This window comes from Dendrobates tinctorius, unplaced genomic scaffold, assembly GCF_039654945.1.
Source record: "Dendrobates tinctorius isolate UK_male_01 unplaced genomic scaffold, ASM3965494v1 ptg000008l, whole genome shotgun sequence".
In the NCBI taxonomy this organism is placed as follows: domain Eukaryota; kingdom Metazoa; phylum Chordata; class Amphibia; order Anura; family Dendrobatidae; genus Dendrobates; species Dendrobates tinctorius.
The window spans coordinates 61,675,974-61,688,589 of record NW_027361676.1 but is presented as its reverse complement, the minus strand read 5'-3'; the positions used below and the strand labels follow the sequence as shown (position 1 = coordinate 61,688,589).

The 12,616-nt window shown below is 37.3% G+C and overlaps 1 long non-coding RNA gene across 1 annotated transcript in view; it reads right to left on the bottom strand.

Moving 5' to 3' along the window:
* Positions 1 to 4,000: 4,000 nt before the first annotated feature.
* LOC141092017 (uncharacterized) overlaps positions 4,001 to 12,616 on the bottom strand; it is a 1,925,499-nt gene continuing 1,916,883 nt past the window's right edge. The window contains exon 8 of the long non-coding RNA XR_012232651.1: positions 4,001 to 4,124. This is a non-coding gene — a long non-coding RNA (uncharacterized lncRNA). The remainder of the gene's footprint in view (positions 4,125 to 12,616) is intronic.

The window sequence follows — 12,616 nt, the reverse complement described above, 5'->3', positions numbered from 1 at the left end:
CTTAAATCACAATTTCAGACAAAAGTACGTAAATCAAATGTACTAATAAAAGTAACGTGTAGCTTAGTAGCCTTGTCACTAATGTTTACCTGATATAATATGTAAATGTAATTATACATGACGGCCAAAGGTTTGCAAGAAAAACATTTTAAACTTATAGAGAAAAATATGGCATATAAACTAAGAGAAAGATAACTTTCATATGGAAGTGCTATGAACATTTTTGAACATCAGTTTTTGTACTTTAAATAAAGTATTCGGTTCAATTACATTGTGTTAACAAGGTTTTGTCCCTCAGACAATTTTGAATGTTCCTGATAGATTTTTTCATGCTGATTTTAGAAATGATTTCAGATTTTTCCTATCCCATAAGGTTTTTTGAGAAATGATATGAAACATTATAATATTCTGTTACATTCCTAAAAACTCATATATGAACTTTTTCTGAAACAGTATATTCTGAATTTTCCACTGAAATAACATAAATCGCAGATCTACACATATGCAAGCACTTATGATGCGAATTCCACGCAAGCACAGTGAATCATTTGGCTGACCATGTATGGAGCATACCACATCTTCTGTGCAGGGCAGGAATCAAAAGACAATACTGACATACTTAGAGCATGGCTGAATTGATCAAGACCTTTAATGTCATTCGCTGTCCCAATGATATGGAGAGAGCAGAGAGATCATGTAACAGATTGCTACTTCTGCCTTGCAAATGTAGCAGGATATTCAGCAAAGAACAAGAAATCAATAGAATATCCAAATCTTTCTTCAGCCATAAGATCAGTGCCACACTATGAAAGTCTTTGTGTTCCAAAGCCGCCCAAAGTATGGGCAATAGAGGACGACGAAGATGATCTAACAATGTCAGTGGAAAATCAAACTGCTGCAGACCCAGACTTTAAGCCTTCTACATCTAATCCACATCTGTTCAGTCAAGCTCATCTGAGTGACTTGGTCATAGACTTGAAATTGTTATTAAAGAGGCAGGAAAAATTATTGGGATCAAGACTACAAGAACGGAATCTCTTATTACCAGGAATAAGAGTATCTGTTGTACAGTCATCAAGAAGACCTTAATCAATTTAATTTTTCAACCATGTCGACAGTTTAACCTTTTTCAATGACGTCTTGGGGTTGTTTGGTGCTCTTGGATGCAAACATGATCCGAAGGAAAGGTGACTGTTCATTGACTCGTAAGTTTTCAGTCTGAAGGCTGTTTTGCTATACAATGGAAATGTCTATCCTTCTATACCTATTGGACATGCTGTACACATGAAAGAAACATATGAGAATATTGAGTTATTGTTGACCCACATTAATTATAGAAATTATAACAGGAACATATGTGGTGATCTAAAAGTTGTTGCACTTTTTCTTGGACTGCAACTTGGATATACCAAGTATTGTTGTTTTATTTGTGAGTGGGACAGTTGTGCACGAGAAATGCACTATTTCAGAAAGGACTGGCCTCTCCTCAAAAACCTGGTTGCTGGACAGAAGAATGTTAAATATAATCCTCTCGTTGATCCAGCAAAGATATGTCTCCCTCCTTTGCATATTAAACTTGGGCTTATGAAGAATTTTGTCAAAGCAAATAACAAAGAATCAGAAGCCTTTTCTTACTTGTGACAGAAATTTCCAAGAATAAGTGATGCAAAGATCAAAGAAGGTATTTTTATTGGCCCACAGATCAGAGATATAAAGAATGACAGTAGCTTTTATGGTCTTTTGCAAGGTGCTGAAGAAGTGGCATGGAGAGCATTTAAAGATGTGAACTTCAACTTCCTTGGCAACAGCAGGGCACCGAACTTTGAACAACTCATGGACAACATGCTCACAGAATATCATTTGATGAAATTTAATGTCACTAAAAATGCATTTTCTATATTCTCACTTGGACTTTTTTCCAGCCAATCTTGGTGCCATTAGCGATGAACACGGTGAAAGATTTCACCAAAACATTGCGTTGATGGAGAAAAGGTACCAGGGAAAGTGCAGTACGTCAGTGCTGGCTGACTATTGCTGCAATCTTATTCGAGAAGCATCTGACACGGATTATAAATGAAAGTCATCTGCAAAACACTTTTGAACAATTGTTTTTGCTACTGACATTGATACACATGCATGTAGTGTTTCGGACGTCATAATGTAAACTATAAACTGTTGTTTCATAACCCCTTACTGCCAGCTGGCGGAATAGTACGTCAGCTGGCTGTATTACCCTCTTTGAGGTGGTTTCTGGTGGTGAGCCCACTTCAAAGCTGCGACTTGTCAGCTGTTTTTAACAGCTGACATGTGCCCCCAATAGGCACGAGCGGAATTGCGATCCACCTGTGCCCATTAAGTAGTTAAATGCCACTGTCAAAATTCTGACAGGAGGCATTTAAATGCACTTCCGGACGCCGTTCCGGAAATATGCACAGCGACGACCCCTGTCATGGGATCGGGTGTCATCGCTGCGTTGCCATCACTACCAGAGGTCTCCTTGAGACCTCTATGATTTTTGATGGCAGATTGCTACAAGCACCACCCTGTGGTCGGTGTTCATATCAAGCCTGTAATCATTCTGCTGCATAGAGGTGATCTGAGCATCACCTCTATGTAGCAGAGGCGATCGCGCTATGGCAGCTTCTAGCCCTCTATGGAGGCTATTGAAGCATGCCAAAAGTAAAAAAAAGTTTAAAAATAAAAAAAATTAAAAAACCATATTATTTCAAATCACCCCCCTCTCACCCCAATCAAAATAAAACAATAAAAAACAAATCTACACATATTTGGTATTGCTGCGTTCAGAAATGCCCGATCTATCAATAAAAAAAGAATTAACCTAAACGCCAGAATTACTTTTGTTGCTTGCAGCGACATTGCATTAAAATGCAATAACGGGCAATCAAAAGAACATATCTGGGCAAAAGTGGTACATTAAATACATCAGCTTGGCACGCAAAGCATAATCTGGTACCCAACCCGAGATCATGAAAAATGGAGATGCTACGGGTCTCGGAAAATTGCCCTTTTTTTTGCAAATTTTGCATTTTTTTTCTCACCACTTAGATAAAAGAGAACCTAGACATGTATGGTGTCTATGAACTCGTAATTACATGCAGAATCATGATGGCAGGTCAGTTTAAGCATTTAGTGAACCTAGCAAAAAAGCCAAACAAAAAACAAATGTGGGATAGCACTTTTTTTTCAATTTCACCGCATTTGGAATTCTTTTTTTCCATTTTTGAGTACAAGACATGGTAAAACCAATGGTGTCGTTCAAAAATACAACTCATCCTGCAAAAAATAAGCCCTCACACAGCCATATTGACTGAAAAATAAAAAAGTTATGGCTTCGGAAAATCTGAAAAATCGAAAAAAGCTCCATTCATGAAGGGGTTAAAAACCTTACATGATTCAGACTTTTGGAGCACATATTCATGTTCAGCATATCAAAATCTATACGATACAATAAAATTTTCTCGGGGGACAAGAACTTCCTTGAAATTTGTTGCGCAGTGTTATGGGGAAGATCTATTTTTTCTTTATTATACTATTTCACGTTACACTTTCTGGTTTTCTCTTACAAATGCTCATGCAAAATATTGATCTAAATATTGCTACATGAAAGTGGCCCAAGTGTCGATCAACGGATAAAGCTTTTTCATTAGATAAATCATAGATAATGTGTTATTAAATAATAAAAGCTTATTAAAGCTTAAGGGGTTTAAAATAGCAAATGTATTACAGAAAGAAATGAATCTAGTAGTGCTCGTGAATGATGAGTAAAAGCTTGTAAACACCTTTTTAGGTTAGTAATGAATTCCAAATTTATGACGTGGGCTAAGACATAAATGCATTTCACCTTTTATTTCACTATTAGGCAAGAGAGAGAAAGAGGGAGGGTGAGATAGGGTAAAAGAAAGTGAGAGAAAATAGCAAGCAAGATATAGAAAAAAAAGTACCTACTCTTAATTGCAAGTCTTGATGAACGGAAGTTTACTTAATCCTTATGATTTCCACGAAAAATAACCCATTTTTACAATCCAAGTGTCTTGAGTTCTGAGCATTAAGCTCCTGAGTTTTGTTTTTTTATTTTTAATCAATTCCATGAACTGAATATAGCCCTAAAAATAAATATTACATTTGTTGTTTATTTTAAAATAATAAATACCATTATTTAAAAAATAAAATCTTGCTAGAAATGAAGGAGTCAAAAAATTGTTAGAGAAATGAATATTGTTTGTTACATTTGTAGCTTAAAGAAAGATATTATTCAATGTGCATTGATATTACAGCTAGCATTTCTAAAGACAAGCTCTTCAGTACAATGTTTAGCAAAGCTTTCAATAAGTGATAAATAAAAGATAGTTTTTAGATGTTTAGTGTAACAGAAAAAAAGCAGTAGATATACAGCAATCAACCAACTTATTAAAAGCATCTGCTTGTTATTGTGTAGGTCGCTTTGGCACTACTAAAACCGCACTTAACCATCAAGGCACAAACTCAACAATTCATCTGATGATTTCTTAAGGTATTTGGCACCAAGAACATTAGCAGTAGATCATGTGATTTATCATATATGTTTTTCACATCACACAGATGTTTTAGCTAAATGAGACATGGGAAATTTATAGACTATCACAAATTCATTATGTTCTGCAAACTATTCCTTAAAAAAGTTAGTTTGACTTTGGCAATGTTTAGATATGTGGTACATGTTAAAGTAACATCCATATGAATACAAAATTCTTATCAAAGCTTTGATGAAAGCTTCACATTACCTTCCCTGCTTGCTATGTTTTAATATTGTATTTTAATCTATTGTCATCTCCTATCCATATAAGTAAGAATGCACTAACCCATCCATATGATGTAAAAGAAAGCAAGATTTGTCAAACTCTAACATTTTTTTTCCTTTTTGTATTGTTCAATTTATTTTCTCGTTCTAGATGCTTTTGGTTGTGAACCTGGAATAGTATATACAGTACAGTCACATTTCTGTGGCTATGCAAGCTAATACACAGCAAGATGAAATGCATGATACATTTTCACACTTTTCTATCATAGCCAGAGCTTAATAGATATACAGTATATTGTGAGATAGGTGAGATAGTACTTTTTCAATTTCTTATTTGTAAGAATTTACAGCATTTCTTAAGATATTGACACTTTTTTTGTTTACAAGTTGTTGCCTAAGAGACCAGCCACCACTGCTTTCTAGTTTGTAAGCACTATGCTGAAGCTGGCAAGCAAACATGACATGGGTCTAGGATATGGCGGAATGATAGAAACAAACCTCCTGCAGAAGAATGTAGTTGCTGCTAGCAGCAGCAGCTCTAACAGCACTGGTCGAACTAGCAGCAACTGTTATTGCAGTATAGTACTGAACACAAGTTATATTTGACCACCTTTTAAACTCTGGCAAGCACATTAGCAAAGTGAACAGGGAGTATGTAATGAACTGCATGTCCCATTATTCATCTCAATCACAGCTGCATGATATAGCCTCTGACAGTGACACCATCAGCCGGAGTCAGTGTTCTGCTAAGTCAAAGTGTTGTCATAATAATTAATGCTTTGGAAAGTGAAATTTCCAATGTCAATAATATGTTTCTATTCTGCCCCAATGTCATGTAATCCACAGGGCTGTGGGGGCTAAGTATCAAACTACACTAGTAATACTTATTTCAGCTAATATTTTGGAAGATGTGAGCGATTAGTCTTTGTTGTAGGAATACATGGTGCTAGAGTAGATAGACAACAGTATTGTAATGACAATTTGTGTTGCAGACTCTGAGCTGAGATGGTAGGGACACTGTCTGTGGTAGCCACTCTCTGAGCCAGAGAAAATCTCAGGATGAGAATTAGGCTGGAGGGCAACTAGTTCACACACAGAGGCACCTGTCAGCCAAATCATGGATGATGATCAAGTTGATAACTTTGTCTTGGACAAAACCTGGAAACGAAACAGCCTGCGGTCAGCTCTGAAGAAGGTAATGGTGCTTGTGCTATTAGTGGAGGAGACTCTACCACATTTGAAAGGTCTGGTCATGGTGGTAGTGAGTCATACATGAGTGATTCTCGTGTGTGGTAGTTATTTTGCGTGTTCCCACCAGACAATTCTTTAGCACTCTGCTGGCTCTGAAAATAAGCTGTGTTTGTCCTGGCTCTTATAGACAAGGAATGGTGCCTCTTCATCAGCAGATCAAGTGACATCACCAGCTTATTAAACAAAGTCAAGCCAGCTAGTAATCAAAACAAGATCTCCCTCAAGTTATCTTCACCTCCATGCTTGCCACACTTATCTTCCTGTTAGCCAAGTCAGACCTTTAGGTAGCACTTGTTTGATGTCACCCTCACTACCATCATCATCATCATCATCATCATCAAGGACACATCCTCCTCCTCCATGAAAACTACAAATATCCATCACTTCTTATGTGGCAAGGAAACAACTGTATGCTCACAGACATAAGCTAGTTTGCCAACTAAACTCACATCTTGTTAAGTTGTTTACGGTGCAATTGCTGCCTTACCAGCTTGTGAATTCTGGTGTCTTTGCAAAATGATGAGGTCTGCTCATCCTTGCTAAAAGATACTAAGGGGTGACCACTCTCTGTTTTCAAGTTCTGGAGAACATAAACTGCTCTTTGGACATTTATTTGAGCTCCAAAGTGCACTAAAGAATAGATGTCAAGAGCAGCAATTATGGCCAGGAACTAAAGAATAGATGCAAAGAGCAGCAACTATGGCCAGGGACAATGCATGTCTTTCAGAGCTCACTGTGTGAATGTTTTCAGTGGTAATAATGCCCCATCACATCTGAGACAGGTGGTCACGCCTCTGTGCCTAGGAGCTATGTATATATTTACCACCAAGAAGCAGTTATCAGTCTCATCCTGCACCTCAGCTGGATCTTGTTAAACTAACATATCATCATCACCAAGCACAGAGCACATAATTGATTCCACACAGTGCCTTCATTCTTTTTGGTCTTGCAAGGCAGTAAATCAGTTTTACATCTTAAAAGCGGGAAGGTGAAAAGCTACAAGGCAGAAACATTTATGCTATCCTTTAAAAGGCTAATAAACTACTGGCTGTCTCCCCACAAGCTGCAGCTTAAAATTTTTGTGAGTGCAATGCTTGGAACGTTCCAATTGCCTTACTGTCAGACAAAAAGCAAACATGCTCATTGTTTTGCCCCCTGTCTTCAATTTCATGCTGTCAAATTTCTTTTGCAAACATGCAGGGTGGTTATTGTGGCCAGAAAAGTATCATCCCATTTTAATAGTTATGTGGCAAAGCACACCTTTCTGACTTGCAGCATTTGTACAAACAACGTAACATGGTGAAAGGCTACATAATGCATCAGTCAGGTTACTTTGAGACACGATATTGTCACCTAATGAGGGATGCATGCTGCCTACTAAAGCTCATTGAAGAGGCGACAAATTTTGATAGTAGGAACATGTTTGGAATCCACAATATAATCCTGTTAATATTTAGCCTGGGAAAAAGGAAAGAACACTCAGCATGCAAGAAGGGATGGAGAATTAAGACCAATTTGACCTGTTCAGCATTGCTCTGTGTCTGTTGGGGAACCTGCAGGTCCTTTCACATGCTTCAGGAGGACATAGACCTGTGCAGGCAGTGGACAAGGTGGACAGTCACAGCGGAAATGCTGATGACTATGAAATTAGCCATGACAACCAACCTGCACATTTTGGCTAAGATAATGAAACAACACAGCCCTATGTCATTCTGGCTGACATGGCAGACTGTGTGCTGCAATACCTGTGGGAATGAAAGTGTATTGTTAATGTGAAACAAAGTAGTAACTTATTGAATACCCACACTTTTAGATCCTTGCTTTAAAATTAAAATTGAAAAAAAAATTCAGCTTCCAAAAGATGGTCCAAATCGGCTTATTACCCTAATATACTCTATTACTTGCTATTCAAAGCTTTCACCAAGCAAATACCTATTGCTTGCACAACTGAACAGCAGACCCATATGGGATCCACTCAAACACAATGTTTCCTCGCTTTTGAATGCTATAAGAGCCAAGGTAGCAGCAGCCACGCTTACAGTATATTTGACAGGATGACCTATATGTTTTTCTGCCATTGCAATAACTTAGTGCAGGTTCAGTTATACCTAGACTGTATTCTTTCTCAGGCAGAAACTGATTCTATAGATTTCTGGGATACAAATTTGGATTAGTGATAAGAACTGCCTCAATGTGCTCTGGAGTACTGTTGGGTCTTGCTTCCAGTGTCATTGCTAGAGGAGGTGAAGTCACTTTGCTGTATTAGTTCACCATTAGTGCACCATTAGTGGATATTTTTAATACCCACTATCTTAGTCATTTTGTTTTAACTCCCAGGAGAACAATTTCATTATAAATGATGTTTAGTATGTATACAGTATTTTAGTGTATTGCATGTTTTATTGTGCAGCATAGGGGACATTAGGGTTTTCAGGGACTGCCGTCAATGAACAGGAGCGCCATATCAACTGATTAATCCTGACCATACATTGGATTAACTGTTTGGGTTTGGCAGATTAATAAAGATTGTTTAAAGGCTGCAGCACAAGCAATCAAGTTTTTCCGGTGTTGGCACTTCTAGCACCATTACAGCCATGCCAAGTATGACTTGACTGTGATTGGCTGACACACCATGTTAGAAAAAAATAAAAAAGACATGGAGTTCCCCCCTACATTTGATAATAAGCAGTGGTAAGCAGACAGTTGCGGACTGAAGTCCTCAGCTGTCTGCTTTATCTTGAAGGATTATCGAAAATAGAGGATAACAGTTAAAATTAATAAATAATTTAAAAAAAGGCGTGAGTTCCCCTCATTTTTGATAACTAGTAAGATAAAGCAGATAGCTTGGGGCTGGTATTCTCAAGCTGGGTAGGTCCTTGAATATTTGACCCTCCTCAGCCTAAAAATTGTAGCCCTCACCCACTCCATCCTTTCGATGCATTTTTGCCACTTTGCTGGGATCTTCCTGCTTGCCCCGGTACACTGGCAAGCAGGGTATTATTTGGGGATGTCAGCTGTGTAATGACTGATGACATCAAGCCCAAGGGTTAATAATGGAGAAACATCTATCAGACAAACCCATTACTAACCCCTATAAATCAAGAGCTAAAAAAACAGACATACAAGAAAAAAATATCTTATTAAAATGAATGCTCCCCTACATTCCCTCGTTTATCCATTCGTTAAAAAATAAAATAAATATACTCCACAGGGTCCACCATACTCCATAATATAAAAGTCCCACAATGATTCCAGTCTTCATCATCCAGTCTATGGAGCTCAGTTCAGAGAGCGTAGCTCCATAGAGTGGAGCAGCAGCCTCTGCCGTGTCTTATGCTGTGCTCCGCAAGACCCAGGTGCTGTAAATTGAGGTGACGTCTGTAAAGTCACCTCAGTTAATAGCGGCCTGATCTCATGATGTGCAGTGCCAGTGCCGGACTGATGAATGACTGCTCATCAGTCTGGCATTTCAGCTGCACATCATGAGAGCCAACTGCTATGAACTAAGGTGAGCTTACTGACATCACCTAATTTCACAACAGCTGGTTATCACATTGCTAGTGCCGTACTGATGAGCAGTTGTTCATCAGTTCAGCACTGATGCTGTGCATTGAGAGAGCTAGCCAGTATGAACTGATTTGACATTATTGATGTTACCTCAATTCACAGCAGCCAGATCTCACGGAGGAAGAAGACTGGGATAGTTGTGGGACCTTCATATTATGGATCATGGCAGACCCTGTGCACTATTATTTTTTATTTTATTTTTTAATAAATGGGGGAAAGAGTAAATAATTGGGGAGGTTTTTTCAGTGTTTTTTTAAATAAATATTTTTTTCAGTGTGTTTTCTTCTTTACTAGTTTAGTAAATGGGGTTGCCAGATAGACAACTCCCCATTGTTAACTTGTGGGCTTGATGTCAGCTGACATTACACTACTGACATCAACCCCAAAATCCCATTTCCCCAATTGCCACTGCAGCAGGGCTATCAGGAAGAGCAAAGGCTAAACAACAGAAATGGCCATCTAATGGATATAGCTTTCTGCTTTTCCTTAGCTGGCTATTATCTGCATACCCAACTTAAATATAAAGTTAAAATGTGGAAGGCAAAAATATTTTGTCCACCTCCCACAACCTTTGCACTTTGAACATTATCAATGTTTTTATGGAAATGTTTTATGTTTCTTTATTGTTATTTCAGTATACTTTTTATCCTAAAATATTATAAACATGAGTTGATTAATATAAATTCTTTTAAAGCAATTTGCTTGTAAGAACATTTCTAAGTATACTCAAGAGTCTCCTTAAAACACAAGTGTTGCTGAAAAAACATCTAGGGAAAAACTCAAATATATTCACTGAAAAAAGATGACACAGGAATATGCTGCTATCTTTAATAGACTTTTTATAATCTTATCTTTTCCCTACATTTTAATTTCACAACCAGCCACATTTATGTCTTATTAATATTTAATTTCCAGGTATTATCTTGCATAATAATAAATCAACTGATATTGTTTGCAGATTTAGCACAATTAGAGTCAAGATAAAAAGCCCAAACTAAAGCACTCTTATACTACTATAATTTTAGAATTAGAAATTATGCTGTGCTAAATATTGTATTAATGGTAAATAGATTATGTTATTAATGCCAGAAAAGCTGGAACGATTGGGTCATGAAAATGCAAAACTTTTTTATTTAATTGCATTTTAATATGCACCGCTATTGCTAATGCTAATAGACTGTAGCTGCATATAATATCACAAGCATTTTCAAGGATTTAACCCTCCATAATAGCCATGTTTAAGGAATCTGTTGCATAATTACATCAGACACTCATAATACAATTATACATGTACTGACTTATATTTTTCCCACCTTGGCCCCATGCCATGCACATTTCTGATGCTGGATGGCATTAAATAAGGACCATTGCTGTCAATGTGTGACAGTCAGCCACCTGTAGCAACAGAAATTTAACCACAAAAATGTTGCTTTTATTAATGACATTGACCTACAATTAACATAAAATAAAGCAAGACATAAAGAAGAGAAATGGCTTACTTAGCAGTTAAATATGTGACACATGAGCATAAAAAATATTCATGTGACGGTTTCATGTAGAGGGACAGTACCGTTAAACACAGTGTTTGAAAATTGAGCTTTGGGTTTTGGCTTTTATCCTAAGTCATATGGCAAGGCTCGTTATAGGGTCTATATTGACTTTTAGGATTGCTACTTCCAATAGGTAGCACTAGAGTTCTAGTCCTCTTCCTCTCTGAAGAGACAATTTGCATATTTCCCTGGGGAGCATTACAAGGCTCAAAAGTCTCCTCACTTTGACATGTGGGTCTTGATATGTCACCCCTTGGATCAAAGTCAGACACCTCTCATCCAGCTAAACCAGATCCCACAATTTAACCTGACAAGGGGTAGTACCCTGCAACACAGTGTCTGCAATTTGAGATTTTGGTTTTGGCAAGGTTCATTATAGCATTGATATTGACTTTTAGGAATGCTACTTTCAATTGATGACACTAGAGTTCTAGTCCTCTTCCTCTCTGAAGAGACAATTTTCATGTATAATGTACAAACTTATTAGTCCTGTATTTAATGACCTATTACATGCTTGCCAATTTTTCACTCACAAGTAAGAAAGTGTGTAAAGACAAACACCCAGTTATTAATATTAAGTACCACTACAGAGACTTTTTAAATTTTTCCCTTTGTTAGGGATCTTGTCTCAAAATGTCATGAAGGTAATAATACACTCACTGGTCACCGTCTTCTTTTGGTTTCAGGTCCATTCCACATGAGTGCATTTATAACCTGCCAAATAAACATTGGTTGCTGTGTGGAGCAGAGGTCTAGTTTTAAATATTCTGGATGCAAGTGAGTGAGACTCAGAATGAAGCAAGACAGTCTCGATATGAGTCTCATAGACAGACATTGAGAGAGCCACAGCCACTTCGCACAATGATCCGGCAGGTTACAGATGTTGTCACATGGTGCCAGAATGGACTTGACCACCCTAACAAAGGGAAGACTTAAAAAAAATATATCACTGGAGGGGTATTTAAATGTTTAAATGCAATATTTTCAGGGCCTATGCACAATTTCATTTTATTTAAAATTGAAATTAAGTTCAAATTGAATATAATTTTTAATTCTATTTTTTATTTATTTATTAATTATTATCTACAAAACCAATTGTACTTTCAAGAATATGAAGTGCAGAAACACTGAATGATTATGTGTAACTGCAATCCACACAATTGCATCCAGTGGACTTTAGTGTAGGCTGATAGCTTAACCCCTTCACAAGAAGGACTGTGCATGTACCTGGCAAGTCAGAATTGGTATATGGAGCGATGAGCCCGCCCCATACTTGATAGGTGATGGATGTGTGTTAGACCCCATTCACACATATGTATAAAACCGAAAACCGGTACTGGAAAAACAGTTTTGATGTCATCAGTGTGCCATCAGTGTTTTTCCTGTATGGCAAAAGAAAAATAAATGATCAAACTTCTATACTTTAAAATATTAAACATATACTGTACAA